Source organism: Furipterus horrens, unplaced genomic scaffold (assembly GCF_987537825.1).
Source record: "Furipterus horrens unplaced genomic scaffold, mFurHor1.1.pri manual_scaffold_1, whole genome shotgun sequence".
NCBI lineage: Eukaryota > Metazoa > Chordata > Mammalia > Chiroptera > Furipteridae > Furipterus > Furipterus horrens.
The window spans coordinates 141,164,649-141,174,943 of NW_028327171.1; the positions used below are offsets into that span (position 1 = coordinate 141,164,649).

Below are 10,295 nucleotides of genomic sequence, written 5' to 3' on the forward strand. Positions count from 1 at the left end.
TTTTGGAAAATCACAATGGTCAATACAACAACAGTCATCCCATGTGAATGAATTAAAATTATACCTATTTTTGTCAGATCAGCAAAAAACATGTATTTCTTGGTGTGCCACAGAATTTTAGTAATTAGTTTATGCATTCCATGAGTTGGAAAAGGTTGAAAATTACTGATCTGTATTAACAACCATGTATGCTTTAAGTGCTTGCTAAATGTTGCAATTAGAAAGTAAAGAGCTGACTATGCATAGGTAAAGAAGTGGATGTGAAATAATTCTATACAGGTAGAAAACAGCATGAATTGAGAAAGTGAGACTAGATAAGGTCTGTGTGAGAAGAGAACAAGGTCAAGAGAAGAGGATTCACCAAATATTACTGGAAAATAATGAAAAAAATAAAACAACATAATTACTGAGGGTCTTGAAAGGCTGATAAAGGGGTATAAATGGGATTGAGTATGCAAAAGAAAACCATAGTTAAGTTCCTAGAAAGGAAAAACAAAAACAAAAAACAGTCACATCAAGAATTCAATAAAGAACAGAATGTGCTTGTAAAAAGAACTAAAAAGAACTGGAGATAGGGGACCAGAGTTTGAATCTCCACCTCACTCCTACCCAATCACATACAAAGACTAGGAGGTTATTTAACTCCTATAAGCCTTAATTTACTTATTAATAAAATGGGAACAATAATATCTACCCTGCACACCAGTTTTGAAAATTAAATGATATTATCTAGCACAGTAACTGAGATACGGTACCAATCTGTAATAACTATTACTGTGCCTGGTTATATAAACATTAATCTAGAACTGTAAGTAAGTAAGTGAATGAGAAGACTGTAAGGTAAAAGATCATTTAATAGAAAATTAAAATAGTCACTTGATTGGGCACAGGTATAAACTGTGTCACAATACCTTGGCTTTAGTAATATCTCATCCCTAAACCAGCAATGATACCTCAGACAAGTCACTTCTTTCAGCACATATTACCTGACCTGAAAACTGGAATAATAAACTCTACCCTTCCTATTTTACAAATTGATTATGTTGATTATTTTAAGTAGAAAAAAATACATTTTAAAATGTTTCATACACTATATATTTTAGAGAACAAGAAGAAATGAAGAGGATAGGACAAAGTTAAGAAATACTTTCAAGAAAGACTCAAGGACATTAGAGACATTTGGAGATACCCTTATCCAAATTAAAAAAAAAAAAAAAAAGCCAAGGTATTGAGAAATACTTCTTTTTAAAAAAATTCAGAAGTTCAGAGGAGAAAACAGTCTGCAGGAGATGATTTGGGAAAGATCTGTTCTGAGGGAGAAGTTCATCTAAATAAAAGCAGAGGCAAGAGCAGGACTAGAGTCTAGATGATGAGTAATGATGTAAAACGGAGCTCTCAGAATTGCCAGCAATACCCATCAGAGTGACATATACAAGAAATGATGATTTATCTATGACACAAATACAAAGAAAGAAGAACTAAAGTTGTAATATTCAAAATGCAGTAATTAAATACCTAGCAAAGGACAAGGACAAAACTCACCCCACAAAGACAGGTATTACATGAAAATGTGTAGGCAGCAGAGTTCAAAGCAGAAATCCAAAATACAGTGTTGGTGTAATTGAAAAGCCAAGGTCATGTGGCATTAGCATGTCAAGGAGATTGAGAATTGAGGAGGGAAAAAACCTCTGCAATTGGCTAGAATGTGGTCACCAGTGACCTTCAAAAGGGCAGTTCCAGTACAAAGGTGGGACCAAAGCCAGATTGCAAGGAGTTAATCATAATTCTATGATCCTAAAACGAAAAGCAGTTGCCAGTAAACTGAAGGTGAAATTCACAGATAAGAGAAAAGCACATTTCATAATTGAAAGGGGACAAACTTTATCTCAAAAAGCTTCTTAGGATTTTTAACACTTCCACAGGAGGAAGAGGACTTCGGTTTTTCAAAATCTCCCAAAAGACATATATAAGTAGCAAAATACAGGGAAGTTAGATTTTTCTGAAACTTAAGGACAAAAAAAAGAGATTACTTAGTGAGCTAAACTTTTGATTACAATTAATTCACATACCCTAAGTAAGGAATTTTGGTAACTAAGTTATATTAACCACTACAAGCAAGTCCTATGAATATATTACATATTTCTAAAAAGACAACTTAATAACAATACTATGTTATAGTTAATAAGTAAACATTGCTTTCTAATGCCCCAAGTTTCCATTTCTTAATGTTTATGTATATCTAAGTAAGACATGCAGGTATCTCTTTGTGGTTCTACTCATAACGTACACTAACTGATATTTGATTTAAATAAGTAGTTACTTTTGATTACATTTAAGGGTATAACACACTCAAAAAGATCAGTTAAAAAATAAAAATCATTCTATAGGAAACTCAAGGCAGGTCCTCTAGTGCCCATTTCCAACAATATCACCAACTCTGAAAACCTATCTGGGATGTTCTGAGCCTTCGTTTAGAGAACGATGGCTATTTTGTTGGCTCAGTGAAGTGCAGTTTAGTTCAATGATTAACAAATATAACGACAATAAAAACCTTCCACTTGGGTTAAACATTTAAAGAAGTAAATCTGACCCTTTGCGACAGCATGGGTGGGCCTGGAGAGCATTATGCTAGGTGAAATAAGCCAGTCAGAGAAAGACAAATACTATATCATTTCACTCATATGTTGAATCTAACGAATAAACTGAATAAACAAAATAGATTCACAGATAATAAGAGGTCAGGCTGACAACTCTGGTGGTGGGATGGGGTGAAGGGGGGTGGGGTGAAGGGATCAAGTAAAAAAGGAAAAAACAGAATTCATGGACATGGCGATTGCGGGAGGGAGGGAGGTGGAAAGGGCATATAGGGGGATAAATGGTAATAGAAAAAATACAATAAAAAACATTTAATGGCAAAATAAATGGAAGAGAAAGTCCATGTGAAAAGGCTGAGGGGCTACAACTGAATGTAAACATTCCTAACATCTATTTTTCTCCATGGCAATTATAATCTAACACACACACGCGCGCGCGCACGCACACACACACATTCTAAAAACCATAATGGGAAAAGATGAATAAAACTCTTTTAGGAATAATAAGGCTCCCAGCATTTAGCTTGAAGGAGGTCTTTAAAAGGTTAAAGAACAGAACAAACAATGCTAAAATTCGTATGTAACCACAAAAGACCAGGAATAGCCAAAGCAAACTTGAGAAAAAAAGAACAAAACTGGAGGCGCCATGCTTCCTGATTTTAAACTACAGGGTGGGGCAAAAGTAGGTTTACAGTTATAAGTACATGAAAGTTTATTCTTGTATTATTATTTATTAATTATTGTATTATTTTTCATATGAACAACTGTAAACCAACTTTTGCCCCACCCTGTATATTGCAAAGCTAGTGTAATCAAAACAGTATGGTACTAGCATAAATACAGACATACCCCTGTATATATCAATAGAACAGAATGAAGGGCCCAGAAATAAACCCATTCCTGTATGGTAAATTAATTTAGAACAAGGACTCAAGAATATATACATTGGGGAAAGGACAGTCTCTTCAATAAATGGTGCTGGGAAAACTGGACAGCCACATGCAAAAAATGAAACTGGACCCTGTCTTATAACATACACAAAAATTAACTCAAAATGGATTAAAGACTTGAACATGAGACCTGAAACTGTAAAACTCCTAAAAGAAAACAGGGGAAAAGCTCCTTGACATTGATCTTGGTGATATATACTCTTTAAATTTTCTAACAAAATCAAAGGCAACAAAAGCAAAAGTGAACAACTGGGACCACATCAAACTGAAAAGCTTGTGCACAGCAAAGGTAACCATCAACATAATGAAAAGAAAACCAAAAAAAAAAAGTTTTTGCAAGTCATATAACTGATAAGGCATTAATTTCCAAAATACATAAAGAATTCACACAACTCAATAGCAAATTTTTTAATCCAATTTAAAAAATGGGCAGAGTAAATGAATAGACATTTTTCTAAAGACATAATAAAGAAGGTCAACAGGCATGAAGATGATTGACATCACTAATCACTAGGAAAATACAAATCAAAAACCACAATGAGATATCACTTCATACCTGTTAAAATGGCTATCATCAAAAAGATAAGAAGTAACAAGTGTTGGCAAGGATGCAGAGAAAAAGGGAACCCTTGTACACTGTTGGTGAGGATGTAAATTGGTGCAGTCACTTTGAAAAACAGTACGTGAGTTCCTCAGAAAATTTAAAATATCTGAAGAAAACAAGAAAACTAACTCAAAAAAAATCCGCACTCCCTTGTTCATAGCAGCAGCATTTGTAAGAGCCAAGAAATGAAAATAACCTAAATGTCTATCAATAGATAAATGGATAAAGACAATAAAGTACATGTATATAATGAAATATATTCAGCCATAAAAAGAAAGAAAATCCTGCCATTTACGACAACTTTAATGAACCTTTGGGAGATTATGCTAAGTGAAATAACTCAGACAAATAAATACAAATACTATATGATCTCACTTATTCATGGAATCTAAAAAGAAACAAACAAAAACCTCATAGATAGAGAAAAGAGATTGGTGGTTACCAGAGGCAGAGGGTCAGGGACTGGAGTTTGGACAAAACAGGTAAAGGTGGTCAAAAGATACAAACTTTCAGTTATAAAATAAATAAGTCATGAAGATGTAATATACAGCATGGTGACTGAAGTTAATAATACTGTATTGTATATTAAAAGTTCTTGAGAATAAATCTTACAAGTTCTAATCACAAGATAATATTTTTGTAACTATATATGGTAATGATATTCACTAGACTTATCATGGTAATCATTTCATAATATACACATATATCGAATCATTACATTACCCTCCTAAAACTAATGTAATATATGTAAAAATATGTCAATAAAAAAGGTTTTAAAAAAATTCTTTTAAAGAAAGGGAATGAGGGAGACAGGTCTGTTTGTATCGCAATCATGAAGAGTTAGCCCCAACTTCAAAAGTGTAGATGATATCAAGTTAATTCTTAACTTTTTTGCATAATAAAATACAGTACCAAAATAATAAATTGATATAATAGGAAAATGTCATTGGGGTCAAGTTTTATCCTTCTCACCCCAAAATCTGCAGTCAGAAGTACTAATTACAATGTACTGACCCTATAGAATTGGCTCTTTCTTGGTTGCTAAGCAGTGGAAGAATTCTCATACTCTAGAAATGAAACACATCAAAATTACCAAAAAAACAAACAACAAAATAAATGAGTACAACAGAAAAATCCAAATTTCCCTGTTTCTAAGACACACTAGGAAAGAGCACTAAAGCAGAAGTCAAAAGCCCTGGTTTTAGTGCAGCCCTACCGATGAAAACAGCATTGAATTACTACACTACTCAGATTTCCTCATTTAGTAAAGAAAAATCTCACCTACTCCACCTACTTCCAAAACTGTTGTGATGATAAAATGAAACAGCATATGTAAGAAATATCAATAATTACATTTGTGAAGAATTATAGCTATACACATATACACACAGAGCTTCACAAATATAAGGCAACAATCCATTAATCATTATTTTTTAGTACAGATGGATTATTTAATTAATCCATACACTATCTCTACACTTAACACAATTTTAATAACATAATACCACTTCATTATTTCAATTACTGTATGAACTGTAATGGAAATACTTAGTTATAAATGACAATATAGTTAAATATTGATTATTCAATTTGTTGACTTCTACAGTGTTCATAATGTTGTTTACCCAAGAAAAAAATAATAGTAGTTAAATTCGAATTGGATAAAATATATTTCTTAGCTGCTTTTTTAAAGATGTGGCCGAAAAGAGAAATTTAAATAAATAATACTTAATATTATTACTATTTATATTTCATTTGGCAGAGTTCAGAGAATTTACTTTTTCTTAGTAAAGGTTGCAGGTAGTCAACACTTTTTCTTCTTCTATGTCTGAAATCAACCCTACTAAATACAGAACTCTAATTCTTATTAAATGGTCTTTTCAAGGTAGAACAAAACTATTTGACCATACTTCTTTTCCTCCATAAGATAGTGAAAACTTTCAAGCTGATTTTCAAAGAGAAAGTGAGTGTGAAGATTTTCCTTACACTTTCAAGCAGAGGCTTAGTTTTCTGTTCCACAAAATAAAGTAACTGCATAGCAATAGCTGTTAGATAAAATCATCATGTCAAAAAGCATGACAGCAGTCACAAGCATTGGAAAAGCACTCGGAGTGTGACCCTATTTGCTCATACTCTAGAAATAAACATATAATCCATGCTGCTTTCTTAACCACTACAATCTAAGTATTGAACAGCTTGGCTTCCAATACTATTTTATCAGCATACAGAAGGAACCAGACCAGCCATTTTGAGATTAATCAGTGTAAGAATTATCCATTTCAGATGCTTAGGTCTCTCTAAGACTGAGACCAGTCTGAAGGCTAAATATAAATGTAAATCTACAATAAAGAAATTTTGCCTCTCAGTAACTTTCCTACATAAAGACTGAGAAGTCACCTAGAAAAAAGTAAATATTTCAGAGTAGACAATAATATAAATGCTTACATTTAACCTAAGGCTGGAAGTAGTGAGCAGAAGTGGGATGACATTTAAAAATCACTTCAATACCTTTTCCTGCAGGGCTTTTCTAGCACCCATCCCCTCCAAGCTTTTCCCTCCGTCTCTTTCAATTCAGCCCCCTACCTTCAAGAAACTGTACTGAGCAAACCACAGAATAGCCAGAGGAAAGGAGATGAAACAAACTTTGTCACTACCTCTGTGCCTCAACCTGAATCTCTGGTTTAAAAATCTCTGACAATCAATAAATCTTAGCTAAGGGAAGTTTTTTTTAAAAAAAAAAAAAAAAAAAAAACCTTAAAATTGAAGCTTCTGTGCACCTATCCTTGATCTCATTTCCCTCCCGCTTCCCCAGAGAAGACCACTTTGCAGACGTGTGTGCCTATCATTCCCATCAATGACTATTTAAATATCACCTCCATGCAATTGATCGTTTTTACAGAATTAAACTCCATAAGCCCACAGGCTGCATCTGATATTGTCCTCTGTGTAGCATCTAGTAAAGTAATTGGCACATTGTAATCATGTAAATGCTACAAACACCTCTGATGAAAATTAATAAATATTTAGTAAAACTAATTAAACAGAACTATACGTTATAATGAAGAAAACCAAATAAATGTCTTTCCTATATTTATAAAACTCAGTGAAGCATCTATTATGTAAAGTTACTCCAGAAATTCAAATTATTGAAAAACTGGATTTTTAAGCTCTTAAAGACTAAATAAAATTTAAAATACCAAACAAAATTTAAGTTGGAAAATACTTCTCTCAACCAAATAATTCCCTATAAAATCAACAATTATAATTTATTCTGATTTCTTTGTTTCATCATATTATAAGTTATTTTACTATACTCCCTAGGTAGCAACAAACAACAACACGCTTGAAGACTGATATAATTACATGCCAAAAAAGACAGACTAGCACCCTCACTCAAAACTCCCCTCTGTGGTTTCTTCATGTCCCATATGTTGCCAATAAAACTGTTTATATCATACCTATGAGACAGTTTTACTGACATAGTATCAGGCCTCTTGATTCTTCACAAGGCAAACCATAGCACCAGAACTGTTACAAATGCAAATTTTAAGACTGAGGTAAATCGAAATCTATATTCCATGTATGCATGCCTCTCTGTGTGTGTGTATGTGTGCATAGATACATATATACATTTTGGAACACAGAAACTTGCACTAAAATTACAATGCCAATATTTGATTTTTAAGCTCTTAAATGCCCTATCAATATAGACATATAGAAGGTTCTGACATCTGACAATAGTACGACATTCAAGAAACCATAAGCCTAGCATCATCCTTTTATATCTTTAATATGATTTATTCAAATATTGACTGGTATGAAATAATGGCAGCCAGAAGTCTTAGTAATAATTATAGTTACAAAAAGAAAAAGGACAGTGGAAATTGAAGTAACAACTAGGAATTTTACAAACCTACTATACTGATAAACAACCCAGTATTCATGTGCCTGACTTTTTATTACAGGAAGTTAAAACGCTTTAATCACATTATAGTTATTGTAAATTTGCCATTATGTGAAGTTTTCTTATAAAACATGAATGCTGAAATAAAATAATTTTTTAAGTATTTTAAAGTTAAAAAAAGGGGGGGGGCTGTAAGCACTGCTATTACTGAAAAATGCTCAATTAGATTGAGATAAATGCATCTCAATTTTTTCAAGAAAACTTCTCCTGGGGACCCCTCCCTAAAATGTTATTTCAACATAACCTCAATTAGTAAATCCTCTGGGGACAAGACTCCTTTTAATAAGTCAGCCTAAGAACAAAAGGAATATGAGGAACTCTCGTCTCCTTTGAACTGCTCTTGGCAGCAAGTAGAAAAGACGAGGCAGAGATGCTGGTTCAAGCACAAATATTTCATTTCTGAAACAGCTATGGCAGATATAGCAGATTTATTCTCAACACTCACACACCATTCTAGCATGTCTTACAACACAGCAGTGGCTAGAAAACTAAAGGGGACTTTTGCTAGATTCCCTTACAACAGATCTGCATGTGCCCTAGGCTTCCAAAGTAGCAGCACTCCGGGGAGACTAGGAGAAAGGAAACAAGGAGAGAGAGCAACCAATCACAGGCAAATCAGCCCATACAGCAAAGATGGCGAGCAAGACAATGATTTTTCTGGGGCCAGCAGCAAAAGCCTAGACTCCTCATTCAGCAGCTTCCATCCTTGGCCTGGGCAGCATGATTCTGTACAGAGCCGGCTGTGGACCCCTTAGCAAGCTAGTTGAAAAGTATAGTTCCAGGAGGTATTCCTAGAAGGTCAGCCTAGAGTCTTTCCTTCTGCTCCCTCAATGATCTTATAAATTATTACAACTAAATAAATCCCTTCTGCTTAAACTATAACTGTAAAGATTCTGTTATCTGCCACTAAGAGCCCTTTCCAAAATATTGGCATGCAAACAGAATACATGGAGTCAATTTTCATATACAATACCCAAACTAAGCTTTAAAATATAGGCCTATTATTATGTAACAGTATGAATGTATTTAATTACACTAAACTATATACAAGATAGGGGAAAAGTAGGTTTAGTTGTGAGTACGTGAAACAGTTTATTCTTAATTATTATTTATTAATTATTGTATTATTTTCATACAAATAACTGTAAACTTGCTTTTGTCCCACCCTGTTCTTAAAAGTGGTTAAAATAATAAATTTTATGTTATGTATATTTTATCACAGTAAAAAAATAAAGATTTTCATAAGCACCCTAAAAAACCTATCTTTACGCTTAGGAATGAAGAACTCCTCGGTAAACTTAGTTTTGTTAACTTACTCCTTTTCCAGTGGTGTCAAGCAAGCAAGTCATTAAGCCCCTTGGTCTAGCCTCTTCATCTCTAAGAATAAAAAGTAGGAGAAATCTCAATATATATTAGGATAAGACAGACACTAAAACTCTGTAATGGATGAAGTGAAGGGGAAAAGGAGACAAAGCAATACTTGTGGAAAAAATTACTACGTGATTAATAGGAGCCAAGTGCTTTCCATATATCCTCATTTAATCCTCACAAGAACAACACTCACCCAAACCCATATACAATAATACTCAACGTAGGTGTTTAATTCTTTTCTTACTGATGAGAAAACAGAAAATGAAAGCTAAGCAACTTGTCCAAGGTGCACAGCTAGTGACTTTTAGAGTAATGACAGATCAAGATCTGACTACAAAGCCCTGGCTCTTTCTCTACCACATTTCTCTTACTGGTTGCCAAAGCTCAGCAGGCAAGGGCTAAATTATCCACTGTGGTGGAATCATCAGGGAACCAGGACAGCAATTCCTAAAAAAGTGTCACCTAGACCATTAATAAAGTATGCCCTGTAGAGTTAAGTGTGATGTTCAAATACAGAAATAATTAGATGATTACGACGATGATATCCATCTACCAATTACTGGGTACCTAGTATGTTTAAAATGCCTCATATATATTACTTCATTTAATCCTCAGAACATCCCAGTAAGAAATGCACAGGTGTTACCTTTACTTCACAACAGAAGAAAATGAGATGCAGAGAGATTAAAAACTCTATCAAATATTACACCACAAGCCACATTCAGAATCAGAATTTGAACCAAGTCTCTATGATGCCCAATCATGTGGATGAGAACCACAACTTCTATTTCCTCTTATTTTCTGGAGAGGCA

At 33.7% G+C, this 10,295-nt stretch overlaps 1 protein-coding gene across 4 annotated transcripts in view; it reads right to left on the reverse strand.

Moving 5' to 3' along the window:
- Nucleotides 1–9,458, reverse strand: part of QTMAN (queuosine-tRNA mannosyltransferase) — a 337,069-nt gene extending 327,611 nt beyond the window's left edge. The window contains exon 1 of one of the 4 annotated variants that reach the window (XM_090267339.1): nt 9,429–9,450. The gene's annotated coding sequence lies outside the window, so the exon portion shown is untranslated. Of the gene's footprint in view, nt 1–9,428 lie in introns of all 4 variants that reach the window. The other 3 variants (XM_090267328.1, XM_090267341.1, XM_090267336.1) reach the window with 3 other exon arrangements.
- Between the last annotated feature and the right edge of the window lie 837 nt (nt 9,459–10,295).